Source organism: Tinamus guttatus, unplaced genomic scaffold, assembly GCF_059628265.1.
Source record: "Tinamus guttatus ecotype Peru unplaced genomic scaffold, ASM5962826v1 Tinamus_guttatus_pri_ptg000335l, whole genome shotgun sequence".
NCBI lineage: Eukaryota > Metazoa > Chordata > Aves > Tinamiformes > Tinamidae > Tinamus > Tinamus guttatus.
The window spans coordinates 1,256,458-1,273,657 of NW_028288869.1; the positions used below are offsets into that span (position 1 = coordinate 1,256,458).

Sequence of the window (17,200 nt, forward strand, 5' to 3'; positions counted from 1 at the left end):
GAGACAGCTAGTCTTCAAGCCCCACGTTGGGCACCATTTGCGGGCGCATTGAAGAGCAGGGTCTCTGTGACGGTGAGCCAAAAACCTTTATTCAGGGTTAAACACAACTTACACAGTTTCTGATCCTGGAGCAGTGTCCACCCTGCCTGGGCAGCACGTGGAGCCCAGCAACCCAACCAGCCAATCAGCGAGATGATCATGTGCCAACCACGCACGAGGCCGCCCAGTGAGCTGTCTGGTCACGTGCTGGCCACGTGGCTGCAGCTCCCGTCTCTTCTGCTCAGCTCCCACCTGCCGAGGAGACACTGCCCAGCATGGGCCCCAGGCTGACTGCAACGCTTTCCCTCTGTCATCAGTCCTTTTTTTCTGAATGGTCATAGCAGCCTCTAAAATACGTTTCTTCTCCATTACTCTTTAATTGTCACTTGTCCGTGTCCTTAGCTATCACTTTGTCCTTTCTCATTAAATCATAATCATAAATTTCATCTTTCTAACAGAAAAGTTATGGAGAGAATGGCATCGATTGTAGTAATCACACTGATCGGCTCTTGGTCGACACTTGTCACTGGTATCACAGAGGATTCTTCTCTTAGAAGAATCTCTCTCTCTTCTTCTCTTATTAAGCAGTGCTATTTTTGCCCTCACGAACCAAATGCCTCAAATTCCAAAATTAAGGTGAGTTCCATCCTACCTCCCCATTTGCTGCTTTACCAAAGTACAAGAGTCAAACACAGGAAAATCAACTGTAAGTAAAATTTCATCCTCGTTTTCCTCTTGTGTTGCACTGCTTTTTACAGAATATCCATTTAACTGAGAATATTTTTTTTCAGCTCCCCAGATATATTTTTCATTTTTTTTCCCATTTGTTGAAAACTGCATTTCCCAACCCTTAAAGAATGAGTTTCCAACTCTTCTATTTTGCTATTTACAGAATTCCCAAAATGTTTCACTTTCCAGTCAAATAATGTGAAGAACAGCAGAAGTACCCTTTAGTTATTTCCTCTGAAGTTAATCCAAATGAGGTAATGCCTAATTAGCAGAAAATGTATCCCATGTTGGCAGTTTCATTTTTGTTAGTTAAACAGAAGTTGCACCTTATAATACTACCTGAATAATGCTAGTATATTAAATAAAGCAAATAGATTGTTTTAAAAAGAAAATATTTTTAAAAAGCAGATGTTCTTTCTCCAGCGTAAAATGCTCTATTTTAAGAATAGCATAGGCAGTTTCATCTAGACTAGATAGAAGTCTGTTCAAACTTCCTATCCATCACTGATTATTACTAGCAAGGGCACAAAGCTGATTTTGTTCCAGTTTTTCTTCTACTGGGTCTAGTAGTAAGTATCCCTGATTGCTGCAAGGAAAACCATGTAGTCAAAAATAATTGTATGGATCAGTTGCATAGATACACATAATTGCACGTTAATGCCTGGCTGTCATTAGCCCTCTGAGTTCCACAGAGCACACAGGTATATCAGGAAAGAAACATACTTCTGGCAAATAGGTAACCAGGGTGCACTGGTCAGCTCCAAAATTTTAGTCAGTTTTTCAACACAACTTTGTAGATAGCACAAAGCAATAAAACAGCAGCTATTAATAATTCTTAACCAACATAGCTATATTAATTCTTAAACAATGATATCATGGATGAATATCCTTCTTCATTTGTTGATAATACTGTTACACCAATATGTATGTGATATTAAAATCTAAAAGAAATAAATATATTTTTCTTATTAAGGAAAACATGTTTAAAACATATTCAGATAGACTGTCTTTGCCAGTCAGTGAAAAAGTAAATATCTTTTGACTGGCAATAACATTCCATGTATACAGGGATGCACTAGGCAGTGAGGGGAATACCCCAGAGTGGCCATCTGAGATGGATTTTTATTTCCTTTTGGCATATTCTGTTTCTGGAATTCTGGTGGATGGAAAGTATAAGAACCTAAAACACTGCATTCATTTCATGGGTAATTCTGTTGCTGGAAGGGAAATGACAAAAAAAATGCCTCTTTTTAATCTTTGTTAAAAAAGAAACAACTTGTTTTCTGTCTGAAAAATAGAACTATAAGTCAAACAAACTAGACATAGTCATTTATTCCAGAGACAGCTCCTATAAGGCAATATCGAAGGGACTGTCTCGAGTTTTTTCTTTTGTGAACTCTCAAACCTACCTTCCTATCACACCCCAGCACATGCAAAATTTATCCTCAGTTTCATAGCATAATAGCACAGTTTAGGGGATGCTGCAGCATAGCATTCCCATTATTTTGACACTTTGAACTGAAAATTTGCCACAGAATAACATTTATTTATTTATTCAGAGCCACAAAGACATTATACTGGGCCAGTAATGATCATGATTAGGGCTGTTATTAGGTGCAATGAAAGTATGCCTGCTCTGCTTTATGGTAACCATAAGCTGTACCAATGTGAGGATGTGCAGGCTGGAATTGGTTTCTATCTTTATTTGCCAGTATAGACACTGAAACAGCCTCCTTTAGTTACAGACAAATGCAAAGAGGTCACATAAGCAGAAAAAAAACTACAGTATACCTCTTGCACATAATCCCACTTGCCACAACAACCTGTAACAACCTAAAAATATCACTAGTATTCTCTACAAAACGGATCATGAGACCAAAATGAGGTCTTAGTTAACAAGCATCCTTACACAATACCTAAGGTATCTTAGGCAATAGCAGATAGATTGTTCTCCTGTTTTATAATACTTGAAAGAGAATTATGCCTCTCACAGGAGAAGAAAGCAAAAATCTCCAGGAGTCTTTGCCAACACAGAAGTTCCTTTCTGATTCCAGATTAGATTTCACATCTGAGTTGGCTCCAAGGACATACTGATCAAATCCCTGAAAGATTTTTGTCCTTCTAGAAGTATTAGGAAACTTTATTATCCTTAACTCTGTCTTATTTATAGCTATGAACAGTCTCCATTATTTCAAAAATGGTGGAAAAAATAAGCAAACCACTTATACATCTTGGAGGAGTAGGTATATATTTTGGTGTCTGACTCATGTCTACTCTGCCTCAAAGCTAAGTTGTAATTAGTATTGTCTAATTACATGCACATTGATGTTCAGAAAAAAAAAAATATGGTCCCATGCTATCTCCTCAATAAAAATAAAAAATAAAAAGAGAGAGAATATATGTATCTTTATTTTTTCTTTGTGTATATGGACAGTCTAACACCCACACTTTATATCTGCAATGTGACTCTGGGAGGTCTATGAACGTTATGTGAAGTTATAAATGTTTTAATTGTTTTTCACACCACCAGGCACTTATCAGGTTATTATGCTAGGGGAAACTTTTAAACACAGCAGAAAAGACCAGTTTATTTTACCTCTTAAAATCTCTTAAGCGGAGAGGGGAAACATCTTCTATTTCATGAGGAGAAAAAAAAATATGATACAAATAATTTTTCATTCTGAGAAAAATTGAGAAAAATTATCAATATTCATAGACAATAATGAACAGTCAGAAAAAATATATTTTGGAATATTGCACTTTCTGTATCCTATTTCACAGGGATCTGAAGTTGTATTTTCAAATTCCATTCCCCACTTTCCCTCATTTCTTATCCACCCCTTTCATTAAGTGTTTAAGTTAATTCCTCAGTATGCTTACTTTTGACAAAAGGGACAAAAAGAAGACTGAGATCTTCTTTTTCTAAAAACACTATGAATAAAACTATATTTTTATCTGAATGTACTGCAATTGCTGTACTTGTGATTGTACTGCTTTACATAGTGAAAGCATTCTGTGGCAAAGAAAATCGCGAGAGTGGCTTTCCAATTTTCTTCCACTGTTTATTTCATGGATTTCAAAGAAGGATTCTAGTCTATCATTCGATATGGTTAGTAAAACAGAAATGCATTATAAAACATTTATTTATTTGTAACTAAGCACTGAATTTTGAAATCCCTTTGATTCAACTGAATTGGAAATTTTACGAAAAAAATAACACAAAATGTTTAACATTTTCTATCAAGCACTATTCTCTACAAGTGCTTATTTTCTATTATTTAGAATAATATATATTCACTTTATTAATTGTGAAGCATTATGTAAAACTTCTAAAATGCATTCTGGTATTTTTGCTACTTCAGAAGATAGTGGCCCCACAAAACTAGCAGTGTCAATATTGCAGATGTTGAAGGCCAGCAAAATCTGACAGCTGAGCTATAGAAAATGAAAGTTTTCCAGCATTTTTTTTCAATATCATTTACTGCTTTAATGGGACTTAACTAATGTTAAAATGAGAAATCCCTTCTTCTTCTCATATTCACCACCTTAGAATGAATGTGTTCAGAGACATAGTGAAATATATATATATATTTTATTAGAATGCCATTACTCCTTACATGATGAGCTATGATGCTTGACTGTGCAAATAATAGGAACATTGAATGAAATATAATGTATGAATTGAGAGTCATATATATGTTTGATATGGATATGTAGGCAGTATTGGAGTCCACAGAGGGTTAAATGAGATCATAGAATCATAGAATTACAGAATCGTTAAGGTTGGAAGGGACCTCTAGAGGTCATCTAGTCCAACCCCCCTGCATACGCAGGGTCACCTAGAGCACGTGGCACAGGACTGCGTCCAAGCGGGTTTTGAAGATCTCCAGAGAAGGAGACTCCACAACCTCTCTGGGCAGCCTGTTCCAGGGCTCTGTCACCCTCACTGTTAAGAATTTTTTCCTTAAGTTTCTATGGAACTTTTGGTGCTTCAGTTTCCGGCCGTTTCATCTAGTCCTATCAGTGGCCACCAGTGAAAAGAGGCCAGCACCATCCTCCTCACTGCCTCCCTTGAAGTACTTAGAGACACTGACTAGGTCCCCTCTCAGCCTTTTCTTCTCCAGGCTGAACTTTTTCCTTAAGTTCCTCTGGAACTTTTGGGGTTTCAGTTTGTGGCCATTATCTCTAGTTTTGTCAGTGGTCACCACAGAAAGAGGCCGAACCCATCCTTTTCACTCTCTCCCTTGAGGTATTTATATACACTGATCAGGTCCCCTCTCAGCCTTCTCTTCTCCAGGCTGAACAGGCCCAGCTCCCTCAGCCTTTCCTCTTAGGTTCGATGTTCCAGGGCCCTGATCATCCTTGTGGCCCTGCGCTGAACTCTCTCCAGCAGCTCCACGTCTCTTTCGTACTGGGGAACCCAGAACTAGACACAATACTCCACATGTGGCCTCACCAGGGCTGAGTAGAGGGGCAGGATCACCTCCCTCGACCTGCTGGAGACGCTCTTCTTAATGCACCCCAGGATCCCATTGGCCTTCTTGGCCACGAGGACACACTGCTGCCTCATGGTCAACTTGTCGTCCACCACAATGCCCAGGTCCCTCTCTGCAGAGCTGCTCTCTAGAAGGACAGTCCCCAGCCTGTACTGGTGTCTGGGGTTATTCCTCCCCAGGTGCAGGATCTTGCACTTGTCCTTGTTGAATTTCATGGGGTTTCTCACTGCCCAGTTGTCCAGTCTGTCCAGGCACCTGAACAGGACTGGACCGAGGATTGACTCCTGGGGGATACCGCTAGCTGCAGGCCTCCAACTAGACTCTGTACTGCTGATGACCACCCTCTGGGTTCTGCGATCCAGCCAGTTGTTAATCCACCTCAGCATCTACTCATCTAACCCACACTTCCAGAGCTTGCCCAGGAGGACGCTGTGAGGGACTGTCAAAAGCCTTGCTGAAATCCAGATATATGACATGTATCTGCTCTTCCTTCATCTACCCAGCCATTGAAAAATACTGTCACCAACTTCACTGTGGCTATAATTGTCCAATAGTTAGTACAAATATTGCTTTTTAGATTGTTATCAAATATAGGCCAGTATTCAAGATCCTTCTCCAATTGTACCACAAAAGGTCTTAATTCTAGTGGCTTTACACTATTAGAAATACGAATGACATTCCTGATCTCGAAGTATATGGTAATATTCAGGAAGTACAAAACAACTAAAAAGGATCTGAAACATTGTTCTTTCAGGGTGTGGGTCTGAACTATGCTTTTATTGGCAACGGCCGTTACTATTAGTAAAACTGTTAGTGTTTATTTTTTCCTCTATATATTACTTCCATATACAGTTAACAGGGTGAAAGGGCATTTCTGTTCTTCAATATCTGCTTCAGATTTAGTCAAGAATATGCATCCTTACTCAGGAATCCACTAACATTTCCTACTGCAGACTGTAACTGTTAAACTGTACCCTGAGCGGAGATAATAATTTGAGCTCACTGTTAAAGGAACTATGGCATCCATCATTTCGCTTCCCAAAATAAATCACAGGCCTTCTTTATTTAAACTATTGTTAGATTTTCCAGTAAATCTTATTCTATCAATAATATATTTTTTCCTGATTAAACCTGTGAAAAACCACAGTATTAAGATTTCAAGGAGCATAGCAGTAGACTTACATCTGTCGTGTATAGTTATCTGAACTATGAAATAAATATTAAAGGACAGTTATAGAAGGAAGGGTTATGAAACATTAGTAATATCACAACACTAAAAAAATGTCTATTGCATTACCAAAGGTACTCGATCAATACTTTGTTATGAGAAACAGAAAGATCCCTGGTCGTACGTCTTCTCCAAACAAGCGGAAAATTTCACGAAGGTATTTCCAGGCGTGAATCTGTCTAAATTCAGGTTTGTGAGGAAACACATTCTTAGGAGTACTTAAGATATGGTCCTAGTTCTATCTAAACAGACAAAGTCATATTGTGTTGATGTGTCTTAACATTTAAATATAAGTAGGTCTGTAGAAGAGTAAGGATAATTTGTAGCACATGGGGACTCACTGTGCTTGGTGTAAGGTTTAGTTCTCATTATCCAAAGACATTATGGCTGAAGCACTTCTGAGCGTCTGCATAATTGGAAGTTAGGAAGCTGATGAACACTGCTATTGCAAATTGAGGTGTACGTGGAGTTCAGGCGACTTTGAGGTTAGGCTTAGCATTGAACAGGGGGTTTCAAAGTACAAATCTTGAAGTAAAGCACCCCAAATCCTTGAAATTTAGGCATCCAAATTATTTGGTGAAGATCTAGGCTATATCATAGAGTGGAAGTACCGCACCAATAAATGAAGCCATATTAATTCAGCCCAGACTATTTAAACATTACTAAGTGATGAATCAGTGCTTGTGAAGTGTTCTTACATTTCTACAAGAAAGACTGTGAAGAAAAAGAGAAGAAAAAAAGACGAAAATACTCCATTTTTGAGAAAGCAACATGCCATTGTTGTCAAGGAAACACCACAGCTTGTTGCTATAGTGATGTTATATAGGGCACATTAGCACAAATGAAAATAAAAAGCAAAATTTCTTTACAAAAGGAATTCTTATGGTAAAATCAAATGCAGAGTCCAATACTAAACACAAGGGTTTTAATCAAAAACTTCATAATCCTGCACACTTCAGCCATTTTTATGATGAAACCTCTTTGTGCTTCTTTTTCCTGTCAAGTTCTAAGAAAACAAAACTCTGTTTGAAAATATAAAAACTAAAAATACATTTTTCCACTTGGTATTTCCAAGTCTAAATATAATGCTTTTTGTTTAAAATTCCTTTACCATTCTGTGCTCCACTCAAAAAAAGCCTCCCCCTTCTAGCAATATCATTTTTTACAGTCTCCTTTACTGACTTACTTCCAAGTTCATAATCTCTGTTTATCAGTAAAACAGGGTATTTTCCTGAAATACCCATACCATGAGCAAGTGTTAATACTTCTGGGGAAAGAATTAATTTTTTTTAACAATAGGGAGACACGATCTATTATTACCATATTTTACTACAAAGAAAGCAGTAGTGCCTTCTGTGATGGAGAAGCCAAGCAGCTGGTTTGATGGTCCTCAGGGAGAAATACCAAAAGTAAGACTGTGATTTCCCTGAATTCAGTGTTCTAAGGCAGTTCAGTGCTTACAGTAAGCTCTAGCAATTTCTTCTACACAGAAAATGTCATGGAGCCAACTGATAGGAAATAGTAGTCACAATTGGGCTATGGAAAGGGCAGTTGTGGTATGGGGATCTAGGTGCACATTACTGCATAGTAGTGAGTTTTAGGCATCTTCAGGTCAAGGTGGTCACATATAGTGTTAATAATTGATTCATTGCAATTTTCTGGCTCAGGGTTCTGAATTCTACTCAGCATCCATCTTTTGTAGTCAGGCTGGTTCTTAACAGAGATGCCTCAGGTCCGTAACATCCCACAAGTGTCAATGTCCTTCACCAATCTGAAAACAAGTTCATCTTCCTTAGTGTCTTGAACTTAGCTTCAAATAAAGTTTGAAGTTTATTTAATACAAAATTTCATACACAGTGACCTTCTTTTAATGTAAACTCCTTTATAAATTTTTTCACTGTTTTTTCACACTGTTCGGATTGGGTAGTTCATACCTTCTCACTGACTCAACCTTAACTGTTGTAACTTAAACATTATACCATATAGATCAATATTTAATTAGCTAACAGAACACTGGGCAGTTAAGGAAGTAATACACTTGTCACATGTTTCTCTTTTCTAATCAAACTATAGCATTTACCAGAACTGTAAAATTACAACTGTGGTTACAAACTCGGGGGACAAGGCCAATCTCTGGAAAGAACTGTGCAATCCATTTGACTCTGTTTCCATATGCATAGCTACGTTCATCATACTGCACAAATCCATCTCCTAATAGAAAACAGGGTTTCCAAGAAGCAATATGAAATTTGTCATGTTTAATGAGAAGGGCTTGATCCTGTTGCTGGCAAAGCTTTTGAAAGTCAATGAACATTTTGCTCAAGAAGGGCTGACAAGAGTAAGCCATGAAAAAGCCATATATAATCTCAAAACAAAATCCCAGATGCAGCTTTTCACTGAAGTAGGAAGATCCGTTATGTGCTCTATAAAAGGAAATGAAATTTCTGCTATTAGCACAACTCATATTTTAATTTTCAAAGAGGTGTGCAGCGCAATCTGTTAACCTTACATCTTCTTGATGGCTTTCTACATACGCCCTAAAAATTTGTGTTATTTGAGTGCTTCTCAAAGTTACTATTTATATCCGTAACAGCAGTTGTCTCTCTTCCCTTGTGTCAATAGAGACTTTACTCTGAGCATCATTCTTCATTTTGTTGTTAAATAATTTAATATTTTGATGAAAAGGTCAAAGATTTTACTGATGCTCATTCCAGTGTTAGTTATTCTTTAGTTCTCATATTGGTATGCATGATTAAAACACAAGGCAACTTTAATTTCTATGTTTAATTTCTCAGCAGATATATTTCTGTACTAACATATGCTATTCATTTGAAAATTGGCCTGTGCAGTCTGAACTACCACTTCTAAAAACATCCAGAATGCTGTTGACCTATCAGTTATCAGCTTAGGATGTCTAGCACTGAACTCTTCAGGTGCTTTCCAATTCTTTCATCATCTCAGAATAAGAAGCAGTCCTAAGAAAGTAAGATTTATTTTTTCTATTCTTCTTTTTATCCTTACTATTAAGTATCTTACAGATGACTGTATCACATACAGAACTACAGTTGTGCAAACAAATGTCAACCAACAAAAAGTGCTCTTTTGAAATACTGGATTACTTTTTGACAAGGTGTTCTTAAGAGCTATCCAATAAAGAAGAAAACACCTGTTGAATTTCATTTTATTTTCCCTTGTATGTAGAGATTATATTCTAGAATTAAACCTGAATCAAATTTTGAATTGATGTTAATAATGTGGCAACATTAATATATGAGTAGTTAACATATAATAAGATTAATTCAAATAAAAGAGGATTTTTTAAAAATTTAACTTAAATTATATTGTAGATACCTTAACTAAATAAGAGTATTATTAGGATATTTCCATAAGAACACACAGTACTGAAAAATATAGTGTCTGACAGAAGTCTTTGTGGATAGGCTACACATAACTGAGCTGTCAAAGTTCTGAATATTATCATAAGTCTGAATCATTCCTGGAGAAGGATAGAAATGTCCATGAAATAATAATAATAATAAAATATTTTTTTAAAAAAAAAAGTTGCTTACATTTGTTTAAATTAATGGGTTTGTGAGAACAGAAAAATGTTATTTTTTTTTCTCTCCTTGCCACTTCAAAGTGGTACAATGATCAAAAAATATACTGATGTTTCATTAGAAGTCACACCTACTAGACATTTGTTTCAACCTCTATACTGTAATAAAGGCTCTGGCAAACTTTTCAGATTCATATCAAAAAGATGCCTGATGAAGAAGCATGTATATTATATTTATGATAGACCAGTTTTTACATTTAACTCAAGTTATTTTTTGTTTAGATCCTTTGTTAAAACCCTTATATCCCTAAAACCCTTAAACAATTATTTTATAACTCCAGAGACAGTTTTTGTGCTATTTCTGAGATACAGGGAGACAGCAAATGAGGTATATGAAATAGTGATTGCTTTATTTTTTTCCTTGGGGGTTGGACTAGATGATCTCTAGAGGTCTCTTCCAACCTTAACCATTTTTTGATTCTGTGATTCTGTTAATATGTATTTCCTATTGGAATTAAGAAAAAGAGATTTCAGTAAGGTAAGACTTGTCTTGATGAGAAAAATCATATTTATCTCAGTTAAAGAAAATTAGTATCTTCATACTTTGGAAAAGAGATTTTGAATGCCATTCTCAAGCTGGATTTCAGTGTTGCTGCGTTTTCAAGCAGTGCAGACTGGAATATTGTAGCCAATATGTAAAATCAGATTGAACATGATTTTTTAAAAAGATTTTACATATCTCACTGCAAAAATTGTTTGCATATATCTTGAGGAATTTTCCATTTTCACTGTTTCAACTACAAAATGAATGTGTAGTTTGTCTCAAGCAGAGACAAACTTTCTTAAAGAGAAAGAGAACATGATAACTTACTTGCATACCTTCACAGTTCAATCACAAAATCACAGAAATTGGGCGAGTTTCAATACAGTTCTTTAAATATCGAAGCAAAGAGAACTATTGCCTCTGCTATAACTTTTCTGAAATCTTTTTTGTTTTGTTTTGTTTTTCTGGGCGGGGGGGGGATTTCAGTATTCCAAGAAATGGAAGGCTTTTTTTATACATCCGTTTCATTATAGTTTAAGAGAAGTATATGCAGTTCTTATTAACAGCTGCAGTAGTTTGCACGAGTTTTTGGAGCTTTAAAGAGAGCAAGGATATAATGGCACTATTATATAACTGTGGCAACTAGAGGAAATTCAAGGTGCTATCGGGCCTCATCTCCAATGAAACTGGGTATCCTTATATATTGGATTTTCATTTCCATATTGCTGTTACAGGACGTTTGGAGATGGTATCACAAACTGATACTTTGACTACACCAGACACAGTAGCCAGAGAAAAATGAGACAATTCATTCTCTGGTTCAATACCTTTATTGGCAAGGCAAGACATATGAATGGTGCTACCAGCAATGTGTGAAATGCTAAAGCATGAATCTGCCTAGGGCAGTACTTGCAGAGAAAAGGGGGTAAAGAATATGGGGCTCTCAGGTCTCTCTTGTATCTAAATTCACGATGTTTAACATAATGAGTTTATGAAGGGAGAATTTTTTCAAACTAAAATAATTCAAAACAAGTATTTCACTTCAACTTTTAGAAAATACTCGGTTTATTCTCTTGTCTATTCTAATTAATATCAGGGCTTTCTTTTCTGCTTTATTATTATTATTATATATATCTAAGTCAAGCCAGAAACTACTGGGAATACATATTTTAAAATAAGTGTTTTACCTACATATATTTAAATTGGGTATCTGTAAATTGAATATGGTGCAAACGTATTTGAATATTGTTGCTAATAACAGAAATTAAATATTTTTGAGGTAGTGCTAATGTTTCCAAATCTTGGATTCATTACTGCAGGTAAATAGTTTTTAGGGACCTTAGTAGCAGAACTTCTTAAGAAATAGCAGAGTAATTCAAAAAAAAAAAGTGTCACAGAGATTTTTATTGTAGAAGATTCTTTGAAAATAACATGTTCTTTCAATAAAAAGCTGGGGGAAGGTTTTTACTGCTCCTTAATGCTGGAATCAACACCCCAGTGTTAATTTGGCAGTGTTACAGGGCTGTAGCCGTGCTTGTTGCATCCTAATTCCAGATGGAGTATGGCTGTGAACAGTTACTATTGCTTATCCTGAAGGAAAATTTAAGCAGAGTAGATAGCGGATATAAGGAAAAATTAAGCAAAGTAGATGGTCAATACTGTTGTTGACTATATGGTGCTAAATTTATGAGTTATGTTAATGAATATCAAACTTGAAGATATTCAGCTATATATTTATTCTTCTACCTCTTATGGAATGGTAATAGAAAGTGCATTGTGAGTAACAATCTATGATGTGTAATAACTATATTTTTTTCTGTACTAACAGGTACATTTCAATATCCTGTGAGGATTTTGTAATTATTTCATAAATAAATATGAGAGTTCCTAATCAGGATAAAAAATACTGTGTTGTGTAATATGCCTCATCTTAAATGCAGGCATTTCAGAAGTCTAGAGGACCATCTAGAAGTAGGAAGAAACTAAGGCAACCACTGATTTTTCACTTAAAGTGGGAAAAAAAAAAAAAGGTAAAAAGGTGACAGAAGTCCTTCCCAGCAGACAGACAGACAGGAGCAGAAAGTTGCCAGCTCACTGCATTGACTATTGTGAGATTGTTTCCTGATCCTCGGGTAACATAGGTAACATCGTGTGTGCACATTATGTAAATTGCACATGGTTTTCAGAGAAAGAATATGCCTTTCAAGATCATAAAGCCTGTCCCAGAGGAAATCAGACATACAGATAAGTTAATTAACAACTTCTTCAGGTATATCTTTGATCTACTAGGAAAGCAGACTCTGTGCTGCTGGAAGAGAAGAAGAGCAAGGAGGTTCATCAAGGAGACTTTCATGGCCATTGTGCAACCGCCCAATTTACAAAACAACATCTCCAGTGTCATGACAGGAAGAAACTGAACTGATAAAAATAGACTGAGAAATGATAGAAATCTGTAAAATCGTATGCATCACAGAGAAATAAATTTCTCCCTGTCTCTTTAGTTCTAAAACAAGGAAAATCAAATGAAACTGAAAATGGAAAGCTGAGAGAGACAGAAAGACATTATCACTAACAATGGACGCACACTTATATTGGAGAACACTTTTCCTCTATCTTTCCTTATAGCGCTGTTTTTTCTCTCAAAAGTAAACAGCAGTGCATATAGTCTGACTTTCTCCCACTTTACCCTAAATATACAGACAATTCCTGAAAATGAAATAATTAGATTTGAAATTTAGTACAACACGCACTGCATTTATATAGCTCATTTTCTCTAAGAATCTTAGATATTAAAACAAGGCCTCCATTAAAAAAACAGAAAATTTTGAGCTAATTAAATCATGGGGAAAAGGAGTCACACAGAGGCTTTGTACCAAAGAAGTTTTATTAGACCCTGAACATAGTTTCACTAGCTACCTATTGCACATTTAAGCATCCAAATAGAAAATGTTTTTAGCAAACTCACACAAATAAACAGGAATAAAATTAAAGAAATAAAAGCCCAATTTTCTTTCACAAAACTACAGGAATTTTACTGAGATACATAGTTTCCAATTCTGGAGCAGCCTCCGCCCTGCCCGGCAGCGCGCGGAGCCCAGCAACCCAACTGACCAATCAGCCAAGTGATCACGCGCCCAATGAGCTGCCCGGTCATGCGCTGGCTGCGTGGCTGCAGCTCCCCCTTCTCCGGCTCAGCCCCCATCTGCCGAGGAGACGCTGCCCATGACTGCCCCAGGCTGACCCCAACAGTGACCCAGCTTTTTAGTTTCCAAACCTGGTTTATTTTCTTGTTTTCTCTATGATTACGTATTTTCCATTTTCCATTATATTTCAGTTATTTTACAGAATGAATCACAGAACCACAGAAAGGTTGAGGTTGGAAGAGACTTCTAGAGATCATCTAGTCCAACTCCCCTGCTCTAGCATGTCACCTAGAGCACATTGCGCAGAATTGCATCCAGGTGGTTTTGGAGGGTCTCCGGAGACGGAGACTCCAGAACCTCTCTGAGCATCTTGTTCTGGTGGCCTGGCACTCTAACAGTAAAGAAGATATTCTCATATGTAGATGAAACTTCCTGTGTTTCAGCTTGTACCCATTACCCCTTGTCCTATCGCTGGCCACCACCGAGAAGAGTTTGGCCCCATCCTCTCTGAATCAATCAGCTTACCAAAAATGTAAAACTGTCCTAGCTGAGTTCCTCCTCGTTTCCTCAGGAGATGATCTGGTGCAGCATCCCAAATTGAGCACAGTATTCATGTTGAAGCTTTATGGTAAGAGTGTAGAGTAAAAGAGCAAACAAATTGACATATCATGAATATTTAGGAATATACAGCTGTGATTATTATTGTAAATCAGATGTGATATAGAATTATACAGGTCAGTGAGACAAATGAAAGCCAGGTGTTACTCCTACCTGCCATCTGTGCTCCAGATGATTTTCATTTCTAACTAATCCCAGCTATGAGGTCTTCCCTGGGGCAAATGTAGAAGATTTCTCATATTTGTTCAGTGTTACAAATACTGTCCGAATGTGATTATAATTAAAGCTTAACTCCTAGCCATTCTGTTAATAGACCCAGACAGAGTGAGATTAGAAAGATTCCATCTCAAAGAGGAAATTGCTATATTAGCTACATATATACAAATTCACATCAGAATTTTTCACAATTAAAAGCTTTTCACTTAAGGTTACAATAGCAAATCAACTGTTTATCCACTCTTACTGTAACAAGAGTTAATTTTTTTTCCTGACATTTTCACTTTTTTTGCCTTTTCAATTAAGGGACTAAGGTTAATAATAATAATAATCCAGTGTAATATACTAACTATTTTTACATCATGCCTTCAACTCAGTTGCCAGGTGATACAGAAGCCAGGTGACAGTTGAGATTCCCTGAAGTGTGTGCAGTGTTTGAGACATTCAATTAAGGTTGTAGATAAAACACAAAACCTATAGGACGCCAACACTGCCTTGCAGTGCCAGCTAAGAACATATGAAAGATCTAAGTCCATTAGGTCAAATCTGTTCAGCTATCCTGAAAATAAACACTGGATACACATAGTAAATGTGTCTCTTGCATCATTGTAGTGGACCAGAAAATTATAAAGACTGTTCATTTAAGTTCTGAGCTCTTCCAGTAAGTGCAAAATTCCTCCAATTCCCTCTCAGTGCAACTGAAGTAACTTAATAACTTATCCTTTATTTTCAAGCATAAAGAAAATTTCAGTGTGTGAAGTATATGCTTCATATAAGTGATCTTTGACATGTTAAGACAACCTACATGAATAGAAGCTGCTCTGTTTGCAGGATATACAAAATTTAGCATGTCATAGAATCATAGAATGCTTAAGGTTGGAAGGGACCTCTAGAGGTCATCTACTCCAACCTCCCTGCACACGCAGGGTCACCTAGAGCATGTGGCACAGGAATGCATCCAAGCGGGTTTTGAAGATCTCCAGAGAAGGAGACTGCACAACCTCTTGGGGCAGTCTGTTCTAGTGCTCTATCACCCTCACTGTTAAAGAATTTTTCCTTAAGTTCCTGTGGAACTTTTGATGCTTCAGTTTCTGGCCGTTTCCTCTAGATCTGTCGGTCGCCACCACTGAAAAGAGGCCAGCACCTCCTCACTGCCTCCCGTCAGGTACTTCTAGACACTGATCAGGTCCCCTCTCAGCCTTCTCTTCTCCAGGCTGAACAGGCCCAGCTCCCTCAGCCTCGCCTTATAGGGCAGATGTTCCAGGCTCCTGATCATCCCTGTAGCCCTGTGCTGACTCTCTCCAGCAGCAACACATCTCTCTTATACTGGGGAGCCCAGAGATGGACACAATACTCCAGATGTGGGACATACCACGGCCTAGTAGAGGGGCAGGATCACCTCCCTCGACCTGCTGGAGACGCTCTTCTTAATGCACCCCAAGATCCCATTGGCCTTCTTGGCCACGAGGGCACACTGCGGCCTCATGGTCGACGTGTCGTCCACCATGACACCCAGGTCCATCTCTGCAGAGCTGCTCTCCAGAAGGTTGGTCCCCAACCTGTACTGGTGTCTGGGGTTATTCCTCCCCAGGTGCAGGACCTTTCACTTGGCCTTGTTGAATTTCATGAGGTTTTTCACCGCCCAGTTGTCCAGTCTGTCCAGGTCCCTCTGGATGGCAGCGCAGCCCTCTGGGCTATCAGTTACTCCTCCCAGTTTCGTATCATCAGCAAACTTGCTGAGGGAGCACTCTGTGCCTTCATCCAGGTCATTGATGAATAAATGGAGCAGGACTGGACCAAGGACTGACCCCTGGGGGATACTGCTAGCTACAGGCCTCCAACTAGACTCTGCACCGCTGATCACCACCCTCTGAGCTCTGCCATCCAGCCAGTTCCTAATCCACTTCACTGTGCACTCATCCCATCAGGGCCCATAGATTTGTGGGTATCGAGTTTCCTTAGGTGCTCTCTGACCCAATCTTCCTCCACCCAGGCCGAGTCTTCCTCTCTCCAGGCTTCTTCCCTTGTTTCTAGGGCCTGGGACTTTAAAGGGCTGCCCTTGGTAAACATTGAAGCAAAGAAGGCATTCAGCAACTCTGCTTTTTCTGTGTTATTCGTAACCAGGGTACCCACCCCGTTCACCAGCAGACCCATGTTTTCCCTGATCTTCCTTTTGCTGTTAATATATTTGAAGTTTTTCTTGTTATTTTTAACATCCCTTGCCAGATTAATATGTTCTAAATGTGTACTTAAGAATTAGGTATGCCCAGAATAGTACCAAGGTATTCATACATTAATTTTTAGAACCAGTGTACTTTTAAATGGATTATCAACAAGGTCATTATTACATTCTGCTAACCAGAAATATCCTATCAAGTCAAGCTATACATGGAAGTACAAGCTTTCTGTAGGTCCTAAAGAATTAACAAGAGATTAGAGATGCTCTTGTAGTTGTGAAGATTTTAAATTAACTTTCTGAATCAATCTATACTATGAAAGGCAATACCGGAATTCCTATTAAAAGCATAATTGTCATGGTAAATCAGCGAAAGCCAGAGACTTGAAGTAGCAGTAAATTACCAGGAGCAAGTGGTAGTCACATTGTTTGTACTTTCATACAAAGGAAATATG

The 17,200-nt window shown here is 37.8% G+C and overlaps 1 pseudogene; it reads left to right on the forward strand.

Annotated features, from left to right (window-relative positions):
• LOC148593740 (uncharacterized) overlaps positions 1-4,579 on the forward strand; it is a 119,973-nt pseudogene extending 115,394 nt beyond the window's left edge.
• Positions 4,580-17,200: the final 12,621 nt, after the last annotated feature.